A 12284-nucleotide genomic window follows, 5' to 3' on the forward strand; every position below is an offset into this window, starting at 1 on the left:
AATTTATAATGAATCAAATGTATTAGTGATGAATGATGATGATGAAAGTAAACTTTGACAATAGAATGAAATTGGCTCCGAATTACGGATATTAAGTAGTTTCCCATGTTCTCTGAATTCATTGGGAATCATTATTATCATCATCACCAGTATCTCTTTATATAACTTTCTTATCATCTTACACTCAACTAACAATTTGTTGAGTCAACCTTTTATCCAGATCGTTACCTGGTTTTCAAATATTTACGAACTCTTCTTATGTTCTAGTTCATTCTCAATGTTATCTTTTCTTTCACATTTTTACTCAGAACTTTTTCTCTCGATTTTCTTTGGTATCATCAGTTTTACCTTTTTTTTACCTTCCTTCATCTTCCAATGTTATTGATGCTTTTTCTGTCTTTTGTATCGTTATATTTGTTTTCCTTTTCCTTTTTTCCTCTTTCAACTTCCACCAACATTTTTCTCAGAACATCCTCTCTCTCTCTCTCTCTCTCTCTCTCTCTCTCTCTCTTCTTTACTTGATCCAATATCTTCAATAGTTCTGGTTTCTACCATGAATACTTTTGAAGATGCAAATTCATCATGAAGGCAAAATAAAAGTTAACATTATCACCTTTACCATTAATGATCTGGAAGTATTTCTTATTCTTAATTCAAAAAAAAGTGTCAAAAATTAACTAATTAATAAAAGCTGGAAAAATTAAATCAATTGATTATCTTGAAACTTATCATGAAAGATATCATTAAAATCGTTAGTGAAATGATGATGAAAAAAACGAGTAAAACTTTTGGTGAATTGTCATCATGATTTACTAAAACTATTTGATTGTCTAAGTGTATAATTATAATCGTTAACACCTTATAACTTACATATGAAAATAATAATAATAATAATTCATCAGCTAATTAATTATGCAAAATGATTAAGAGCCCAATGTCATCAGGATAATAATAACAATCTAATATAATATTCATATGTATATGGAAACATTAACATGCTTCATTCATGATATTATCTCATTCTGGTAATTCAATAAAATCTGATAAATACCATCATCATCATCGTCATGATAATATCATCATCACATTCAAGCTTTGCAGTTTTTTATCACTTTCATGATGTGTTAAGTGTTGCCTGTTAACATGAACTCCTTTTTGCTCAGATTCATTTCTTATCTTTCATTTTTTTTGAAGTAAAACAAATTGTCATTCAGAATTTTCAATAAATCAAAAAATTTCCAATTTCGATATCAAGATATCTTCCATTCTCATATATAAATAATATTTATCTGTAAACAGAATTGTTGTTTACAGAACTCAACTGATTAAGTTGAGTGTGTATATAAGAAGTGCTGAAATTATCATGATGATGTTGATTATTATCCCTAGACTAATGTTGAACTTGTCAGAACTGAATTTTGTCTGAATAAATATATGCATGAATAATATGTTAAGGTTTTTTTTTGTTGTGAGAAAAATAATATTAAAAGAATAAAGTTTTCAGCAATAAACATGATGATTGTCATGGTAAAAAAAGGAAGGTAAACAGAATAGAAAGAATTTTTCTTCTTCATCTCGAAAAACAAACTATACGAATTTAAATAATATTCTGATTAAGAATAGAATACTTGATTTTTAGATATTCTTTAAGATGAATAACATGATAATGAGTTTTCAATCTTCAACTAAACTTTTTGTAATCAGAATTTTATATAAAAAATTCAGTCAACATTCATCACCATTCTTATTTATTGTCATGGAGATTAAAACAGCAGATTATCAATAATCATGAGAGGATTACACATGAAAATAACTGGACAGGTAAATAGACTTTGATTAGATCACATCGATCAAAGGTAATGAAAAAAAAAGAAATTGAATTTACCAGAATTTATCATGAAAATAATATCTCATTGGTGGTAACTTATCATGTAACCTGTCAAGGGTTAATTTAATTGAGTTTGAATCTAAATTCCATATCCACCTTAATCATTTCTGATTTTTTTCCTCCTCCTCATCATCATTTTTTATTCATTATCTCATTTAAGGTTATTCATCATTATTTATTTATACTCATTCCAACAGGAGGATATTCACAACTATTTCATAACTCTTATAAACATCATGAAAAGATGGTGATGAGCATTTTTTTTTGCCTCTTCTTATTTGAATTAAACTGCAAGTGTGACAACCTTGTGTCATACAAGTTGAACATAACTGAATCTCCCCTGAGACCTCGGTGACTTAATGAATACTGAACATCAAAATTTTTCCTAAGCAATAGATTGAGTTGATACAGAATAGAGAGCCAAATTATTATTAGATATTTTCTTCATTCAACTCCAATGAATTACAGTAATGTCTTGACAATCTATTTAGTAACATAATGAGCATCCATCAGAGAGAATTAGTTAAAAGAGAATAAATAAAGAACGAAAATGAAATTATTCTCAAAATTGTGTTGATAGAGAGAAAGTTCTGGTTTCCATCATGATTAATTCTACAGAAAGAAATCCAATCACCATTATAATTATGTATTCAATTTTCTCTTTCTCTATTGAATGGAATAAAATTTTCGTTAGTTGGTTTCGAAATTCTGATTTTATTTGTTTTGTTCAATATTCCAAATTTTCTGTACCAAAAAGGTAATAACTTTCATAAATTCTGGCTAATTTCAAGTGCATTCTATTAATAATTTCAGCCAGAGGCTTAACAAAATGTTCTGATGATGAAAATTTTGTGTATCAAATTTTTCTGGTTCATAATTTATTGCATTCCTAATGTGTTTTTATTGGATTATCAGAACTTTTGGAACTTTTATCTTTCTTTGCTCAGATTCATGTTCCAAGTTGTTTATTTCTCTCTCCATTACTTTTAACATTTATATAAATGCACGAAGCCGGAATAAGAAATATCCATTTACTAGGAAATCCGGTTAAGTCTATAGACGGAAATTCATTTTTGACCAGAACGGAAATGAACAGTAGCTCATATTTGTGTATAAAAAGTGCCATCATGATGTAAAATAGTAATAATGTTTCATGCACTTAGAGTATTCTGATGAAAGATACTTTTGATTCTGATAGTTTGAATTGTCTATTGTAAGGTATATATATTTGTGAATGGATGAAGAAAATGTTGTATGAGTTTATTTTTCTTCTTTTTTCTCCATTTTTATTCCAAGTCAAAATGTTCCATTAGAACTTTACTTTTACTCTTCGATAGTAATGATAGTTTTTTGTTTTTTTCCTTCTTTCCTTTTGTTATTACTGAAAAATTCTAACAGTACAATGATGATGATAATTCTTGAATTGAACCAATTAAAATTGTAATCAGAAAAAATCTCGATGCTCTAACCGGATATCCTGTTATCTTTACAGTTTCACCATCTCTTTGCAATAGAAATCAAATGTTTCCATTCTGATAATGATGATTAAGATGATTCTGTTTCTCTCTTTTTTTCAATCTTTTTTTTTCATCTTCTTCCTCCTCAGTTAATCTTGTAAATGTTACCAAGTCTGTTTACTTTTCTCACTCATTTTCAACATGATGAGAATCATGTTGATACAATTTGAAACAAGAAGAATAAGAAAATAAAACCGTTAAAGAAAATGAAGATGGAGAAACTTTTTTCATCTCTTTGATTCAATTCTTAGGAATCATCATCTAGAGATGAAGTAAGACAGAAAGATGATTCCGATAATAGTTATTAAAAGGTAGATAACAAAGGTAACTCAATATCAATGATGAAAATGATGATGATTGGGGAAGAAGAAAGTGGGTGAGGATAAAAGTTCCGTTATAAGAAGACAAAAGTATCCAAAGAAAGAGAGAGAAAATATTAATTCTAGAGAAGATGAAGAGAAAAAAATTCTTTTCCTATTATCATTATTACTTGAAGATTCTGAGAATTATTTCTTATTCTTTTTGAATCGAAGTATTCTCATCAATGTTTCATTCATCTATCATGCTGGTTGAGAGAGAGAGAGAGAGAGAGAGAGAGAGAGAGAGAGAGAGAGTAGTTATATACATTTATTCAAGAATTGATACTTTGTTATATTGAATTTGATGATGAGAAAAAAATGGAATGAAAATATTATCAATATCAGATTATCAAAAGTTCATTGTTGTCATTTCATCATCATCATGCTAACAAGGTTATCAAATTTCAATCAGAGTAAAAGGTATGTTGTTAAGGTTATTATTAATCAGAAGGTGCAATGAACAGAGTATAAATATCATGTTCATCATGGTGAATCCTTGAAATGCAATTTCAATTTTGAACCATGTCTATTTGAAAAGATAATCCTGAGAAACTTCCTGAGCATGTATCTTCTGGGAATAAAAGAAAGTAATAAAAAAATTCTGGTAATTAAAATCTCTACGAGTTCTGGTGAGTTTTCATGAATTTCAGAAGAAAAAATAACCTTCTTAATCTATTACGTATACGAGATTATTGCTATTCATTGAGAAAACTTTTTCTCTCGTTCTCAAAGTTTCGTTCTAAATATTAGTCCATTTATCTTAATCCTTCCTGAATCTGGTTTCACCCTTATTCCAGAAAATGCTCTTATCGATAATCAAATCGGCTTAATATTTTGGTTAGTTGACATTTCATTACCTGGGGCTATCATGGAAAGTCAATTATAACTTCATTGGTTTATTTTAAACTCAGAGATAAAACCAAGAAATGATTAATATCGACACAGTAAATGGATAAACAGTCAACCTCAGAAACTTTCACACTGATCCTCATGAATTTCATATGACATTAATTGTTACATGAGCTATTTTTCATTCAGTTGCATCAAAATTTGACACCTAAATTTCAAAGCAATTACATCAACTGAAATTGCTATTAAAATTAACTCGACAAATTTGTAAATTTCAAATTTGTCTCAATCGAAAAAGGATAAAAATAATAAACATTGACAGATTAAAAGTTCTGTGGATGATTTTGTCAACAGAAAATATTAGAAATTCATTGCAACAATCAATAAGTAAATTATTGAAACTTTTGACCATAAAATTACATATTTCATAGAATTGGAAAGAAAGAATAAAAATCAAATAAAGTTGAACTTTTCCATTGAATCGATATTCCAAAGTTCATGAAAATGTAGTGATGGACAATTCATATGAGTGAGAGAGGAAATGAAATACCCTGAAGCTTTATGAATACCCTTGCAAAATATTGGCCTCTTTTGCACTTACACATCATTATTACATATTTTATGTACACTGAGGATAATAAATATGATGATGATGATAGAGATATCATCAAATGGATAACCGTTATTACTTGGGATGGAAATTTAAATCATCATGGACAATGATGATAATATATCATGAATTGAAAATGAGATTGAATAGACATCACAACTTAAAATCTTGTCCATTCCAAGATGAAATTTGATTATCATAATCATCTCAGTTGGTATTATGTATTCACCCATGATGAATATTTCTTTTCCAAGTAATAATAATAATACTATTGGAAAATTTGTAAATTTCTCCATCGAAAATGTTGAGAGAAAAAAATTTCCTTTCATGATATCACATTTCTTTTTCTTTATAATGTTTGCGTGACAATCAATTATGAATATCAAATACCCTCTGAAAGAGACCAAGAGAAATGTCATTTCAAAATACAAAAATGCTATCATTTGAATACATAAAGAACTAAAATGAACTTACAAAAAAAATGTGAGAATACTTTTTTGTCTCTAGTCAATTTTTTCATGATAATTTTTTGTTTCTGCTGAAGTACAATTTATATTCTGAATGGGAATTGTTTTCATATCTCACTCAGAATTCATATAAATACATTTATATGAATATATTTTCACAGTATTGGTAGGGAGACAGTAAAGAAATGACATATTAACATTCACACTGTATATTGATGAATGATTGTGATTACATGAATAAATTGTACAGGATTTCCTTAAAATCAGACAGCCTAAATATTAATAATAGTAACAAAATTATGGCATAGAAATCAATTTTTATAACTGATTAATATAATCCAAGTTACTGAAAATGAGAAAATGAATGAAAATTATATAACCTGAGGTAATTAGTTACTTTCTTCGACTCTGAGTTTTCACCAATTTATTAATCATTTGCGACGGTCATTTCATCAGTAAGAGATGAGTTCAGATCTGGATTACCAGCACAGTTCGTAGGAACAAAAAAGGTCACAGTGACTTTTTAGACATTATGATCAAACGCATAATCGAGCTTCAAACATGGCCGTGTTTAGTTTTTTTTCTATTGGCACATCTCCTATGATGTCAATTAGGCCATTAACGGAACCAATTCGTTCGTCATTATTTTCAATCAGTCAGTTTTCAGGGATAGATTTCGGGTTATCACGTCGTTTCGCCTTGATTTTCAAAGTTGAGGGTTCCGGACAAATTTTTTCAGAATTTTTCGGCACAAAAATGCAAAAAAGTGAAAAGTTTAATATGTTAAGTTTCACTTCGATATCAAATGACTTTTAATAGTTCGTATAATTGACTCAAATCCCATGATAGCTGAATCGAATGCTATCTACAAGAGAGAGAGAGAGAGAGAGAGAAGTGAGTAAAAAGTGAGTGATTGAGTAAGTTGTAAAAGTCAGGTGTCTATTTCAGCTCATGTTAATCAGAAAAAGGAAAACAAAAGTTTGATTTTCAATTTGTATTCTCAACAGAATTTCCCATCTCTTTTACAATTGAACATTTACTGTTATTCAGTTTCATAGTCATGTAACTATGGAATAAATAGTGAAATGTTTCAATGGAAGATATTCAATCGCTGGGTGAAAGCGAAAAAACTAAGCATTCCCAGGAAGAGAAGAATGGAAAAAAAATCTGTTATCATTGTTGAAAATTCTTCATTTGACCAAGCAACCTACTCCCAGGGAATTCTGGATATGATAGAATTGGAAAGTTTGTTGATGAAAGAAATCAAATAAACACATAAGTTCAGCAACAGGGAAGTTACTAAAGTGGAGAGAAAAATTGTCAAAAGTTCTGTAATCATTTTTTTCACAAGATGATTCAGATTCTCCACATGATATTTGCTGATTAAAACATCAAACAAAAAAAAAGCTGAGCTGAAATTTAGATGATATTATAGTTGACAAGTAGCTTAGATTATTATTATAATCATGAAACAATGTTATCATTTAGTAGAGTGAGAAAAAGAGACAAAAGCATCATGACAACAGTATTATCGTTTTCATGGAGATGATTCAATTCTGTTTATTTAACCTTATAAGATGATAAGAAAATAATCAAGAAGCAATAACTCATAATTTCAGGGTAATAACATGGTATTAGTAGGAGAAAATACTTTAATGATAAGTTTTATTTAAAGTGATGTTTATCTTAATGATTAAGATATTAATGGAACTCAAGTTTAAATCTGTCAAAATTATACACTCACCATGAAGTATTCGTGCTGATTTGGAATGAATTTCATTCTGAATTTATACTGAAAATTGATGAAACTTTTGATGACAAAATTAATGGTAAACATTAAAACTTTGTCTCATAATTTTGGATTCATTTTTTACCTCTAAATTTATTCACAATAATATCAAAGGTGTTGGTCCAATGAACTTTTTTTTCACTCCAGTTCTGTGTGCTAATAAACCTCAATAAACCAACCGGAAGTGGTAAGATGATGATAGAGATGATTATTATGATAAAGGGGAAAAAATTGCAACTGATTCCAATTGATGAAGCAAATAACATAGCGTGTAAATATACACACAGTGAACACAAGATTTCAATAAGGAACATGAAATAATATCATCTCCATGCTGTAGAGAGGCTGATTCATCATCTTTATACTCATCTTCCACTTTCTTTCTCTCTTTCTCTCTCAGTTTCTCATCTCTTTTTGCTTTGCTTTTTTTTCTCATCATCTTCATCTTGGATGGAAGTTTCTTCCAAGTTAATTAGATTGATATCGATCGCCTTGAAATTACAATTCCACAAAACTAACCAGAAACATTTATCATGCTAAAAGTTCAGAGTTCTATCAAAAATGATGATAAGAATGAAGATGATTGAGTAAACAAACCGAGTGAGTCGTGGAGGAAATAAAAACAATCATCTTGAAACTTAATCTAAACACTGGAAGAGAAAGAGATATTAATTTAACCTCTTTTTTTACCATGATAATGATTAGATAATTTCCATTAATTGAATTCTATTGAATCAATTTATTGGTGTATTTTGTTGGTGAAAATCAGCTTCATCTTATCGAGTAAAACTGAACAATTATCTTGCTGATCTGTTGATGAGAAACTGTTTCATTACATAAAAATAATTACGATTAAATCGATATAATATTAATACCTATTCTCAGGATAATATTTTACTCCATAAATGGTGATCATTATTGTTATTGAATTAGTATTTGGATGATAAATATTAATAATGGAATATGAGTATTGTGTCTCCTTCAGTAATTCATGTGAATTCTGAATGTTACTTAAAGTTTCTCAACACGGGAAACCTTATATTCTGTTAATAATAATGATGATAATGATTATCATGATTCTCAGCTGAGCCCATGGCTTTGATGTTCAATTTAGAGAAACTTGGAATTGGAGGAGAAAAAGTGTTATAAGATAGCTAATAAAAAGAGGGTGGATAAGAACAGAATGAAGAAAATAATAATATCTTCAGCCTGGGAATTTATTGGCCCGAAAGAATCCATTAGAATTCCTTGTTCATTTCACCATGTTGTTGATTCATCGAACTAACAATTCTCCTTTTCCGGAATCAGTTGTTTTTTCTCTCTCACTTTTCTTACCTTTAAGGTGGAAAACTTTCCTTCCTCTTCTCGATTCTTGTTCAGAGTACAAACGAACTTTTTTTAACGTTTTCACGAAGAAATTAGAACGAGGTAGAGTTTCGAATTTGAACTGTTCAATCTAAAAGAATTGAAGTTCTCCAAGTATATGAGTTTCCCGTGCTTCGAGTTTATATCTTTATGAAAGCTAATAAATCGAACTGAGTTTCGAACTTGATCTAATTGAATATAATAGTATATTGATCAGGATAATTGAGTTAACTTTAATTTTTCATGGTCTTTCATGGCATTTGAACTTTTTTGTTGTTGATCAAATAAAAGAAGATGATAGAGAAAAAAAATTCTTATACAACGAACTGAATGTTTCCTATTTCATTTCAATAATCATACATTTTTCCTCGAGTAATAATATTTACCCTGAAATGTCAAAATAACTTTCAAAATTCACTCCCATTTATTTGATCATATTTATTATTTGGGTTATTTATCATGAGATATCATTTGAAATAATAAATGAAAACTGAGAGAAGGGTGAAATGTTATGGATAATATTTAAATTGATATTGAATTTTAATCATAATACTAAGTCATATCATGCATGTAACATCATATATACATCATGGTAACAATGTGATCATCAAATGAAATGAGTTGACTGTTGAAATGTGAAAAACAAGTTTACCAGTAGTTAAGTTTAATTGAACAAATTATTTTCATGTAATTCAAGTTCAGTGTATCATTTAATGTCTCGAAATGAGTTTGATTCCCTGAAATTATGAGAGGTCAGAACTTTTTCCCTGACAGAATATCATTACAAGTAACTTAGACTTTCTTTCTCCCTCTAAGGTTATTGAACATTTTCAGCTTGAACAATTAACGCAATGTACTTTAGCTCTTTGTATGGTGTGGATATTTATGGTCATCATGATACTTGAAAGAGGGAGTAGGAGGTGATATTATATAATGATTGTGTCTCAATTGATGGACTCAATGGTCTGAATGAAATGTAATGGCAATGAAAGTGGAAACCATGAAAAACAGGCAACAAGAAACAACCAGAAGAAAAAAAATATAACATTGAATTCTGGTGACATTTAATGTTTCAAAGTATCTACACCATGTAATCGTATTCCATTGGGATCATTTATATAAATAAATTTATTACCGTTATTTTTTTCTCAACACCTAAAGTTTTGTCACTTTAATAAATTGCCCTCACCCCTTTGTCCACTTTTCTCAGTCGTGGTCATCTTTTATTTTACCTCGTTTTCTCATACCCTTTGTGAAATTGATCCATATAAGATAAACTTATTATCTATCACAGTTGATTTCCATTGGGTTATTTATCGTTATCGAGGTTTCATTTGCACCCAATGTTCAGATTCTGATTCATGTTCGATAACGACATGGAAACAAGACCAGAAAGTAATGGAAAATTGTTGTAGTTATGTAACTATCATAATTCAAACTTTTCTTTCTTTCCTTTTCTTTTTCCATCTAAATGAAATTCGATGTTAGTTTTTTCTTGTCATTCAGTCTCTTGACCATAGCCTGTTGGCTATAACATCAATTTATACCAATCTAATGATCATCGATTCATCAGCTGAACTTATTCCAGTTCTATTGATGTGTTTTCTAGTTATATCTTTATGAGTTCATTTCCTGGTGATGATAACATGGATTCACAAAACCATGAAGATGAATGAAAAAAGCTGAAAGTTTAGCTGATTTGTTTTTGCCTGGTAATGATTAAATAATGACAATAATAAGTAATAATAATGTCCAAGAGTTATTATTATTTCCAATTGAACTCAATCAACTGAAGAAAATAGAGATTGAATTGTTGAATTATTATGAAAATTTCATGCGATTATCATGATAATTTAACTGAGGAAAAGTAATAAATTGTTTCTGTTATAGTAAATACCAATAATTAGGTTTGATGGTCACACAATTAACTACAGTAAAGTTGATTACTATTAATAAGTTAAAACGATTATCCAATGGACACACCTTAGATTGTTTATCAGGAAACGGAAATGAGGATACATGAGCTATGTTGTGACTCACAATCATCATTTATCATCTCTATCTCTTTTCCCTTACAAAAGCATAATATAAAATGGTGAACATGTAAAAACATTCAAGTCCTAATCGGATTTCATGGCGATTTCCATGGAACCGGAAATATTGTTTCAAATGTTCATGAGATTATTTTTCATTAATCTTTATCCATGTACATTTATCATCCTCATCACCATCATGAAACTAATAATGATTACTTGATAGGAACCTGGAGGGAACAGTAAAAGAGAGCAAAAAAGTTCAGAATATAAATTCTGAGTTTTCATGAAAAGAATGAAAAAATATTGAAATATTATCACATTCTATCATTCTAGCATTCAATCTGTGACATTTTCATATTGAGATAATTTTTTTATTTAAAAGAATTGAAAATGAATGTAAATATTAACAGAGAATAATATTTTCAAATATCATTATAATCACTATTATTATTACATATTATTCAGAGTTTGAAACTTATCGAGATATTTACTTGTCTATTACCACCCAATTCATGATGATATTCATTTGAAATTCAGAATACAGATTATCATTTATATATTTAATTCATACCTTGATTTTGTAATGACATTTCATCCAGACTGAAAAGTATTCATAAAGTTTGCATGTAAATTATTCCGGAGTTCATATTAACTTTTAAATTTTCATCTAATTCCGGTTGAAATTTTTTTTTTCATTCTTTTCCCATCTTAACATTAAAACTGGTCCAAATAATGGTTAATTAATTAAAGTCCAGACTTTGATAGTTTAATCAAATGCATATTAATGAACTTAATTAATTGTGTGCAAGTTAATTTCCCACTCAACCTCCTCATCCTCATGATTTTTGATAATATCAAAATTGCTTTACATTTGTATTCACAGTCCATTCTGATAACTTATTTTCCTACAAAATCATGGTAACTTTTTCATTCCCTACCTCTAGTTAACTGTATTCATGATAGTTTATCGTAAATACAATTCTGAGTTAATTCAACATTTTCCTCGGAGTTTTCTGCTTGTTATTATCCTTTCAACATTTCTTTATCTTTTCTGTAAACTCTTATAATTGATAACTACCAACAACAATCTAGATAAATTCTGATGAATAGTGAATCAAATTATTCTGATGGATAATATTTTCTAACAAATTTCCAGAATTTTTCAGTTTCCTCTGGAAACTTATCATGTCTTTCTTATGGAAAAGTGAGAACATTTTTTCATGTTCTCAAATTTTTTTTTCTTTTTCGTAGTTTAGATGACTAGTTTCTCTCTCACTCTCTCATGAATTACCTAATATTCATGACGATGAAATAGATTCAGTAAAAAGAAAATAATTTCATGATAACATATAATTTCAAATCCTGAACCTTAATCAATCTTGTTCACAATCAACTATCAACAAA

The 12284-nt window shown here is 28.7% G+C and overlaps 1 protein-coding gene across 1 annotated transcript in view; it reads left to right on the plus strand.

Annotated features, from left to right (window-relative positions):
• Window positions 1-12284, plus strand: part of LOC128394625 (uncharacterized) — a 29637-nt gene that overhangs the window by 1730 nt on the left and 15623 nt on the right. The window lies entirely within an intron of this gene.

Source organism: Panonychus citri, unplaced genomic scaffold, assembly GCF_014898815.1.
Source record: "Panonychus citri isolate SS breed McGregor unplaced genomic scaffold, ASM1489881v1 Contig00140, whole genome shotgun sequence".
In the NCBI taxonomy this organism is placed as follows: domain Eukaryota; kingdom Metazoa; phylum Arthropoda; class Arachnida; order Trombidiformes; family Tetranychidae; genus Panonychus; species Panonychus citri.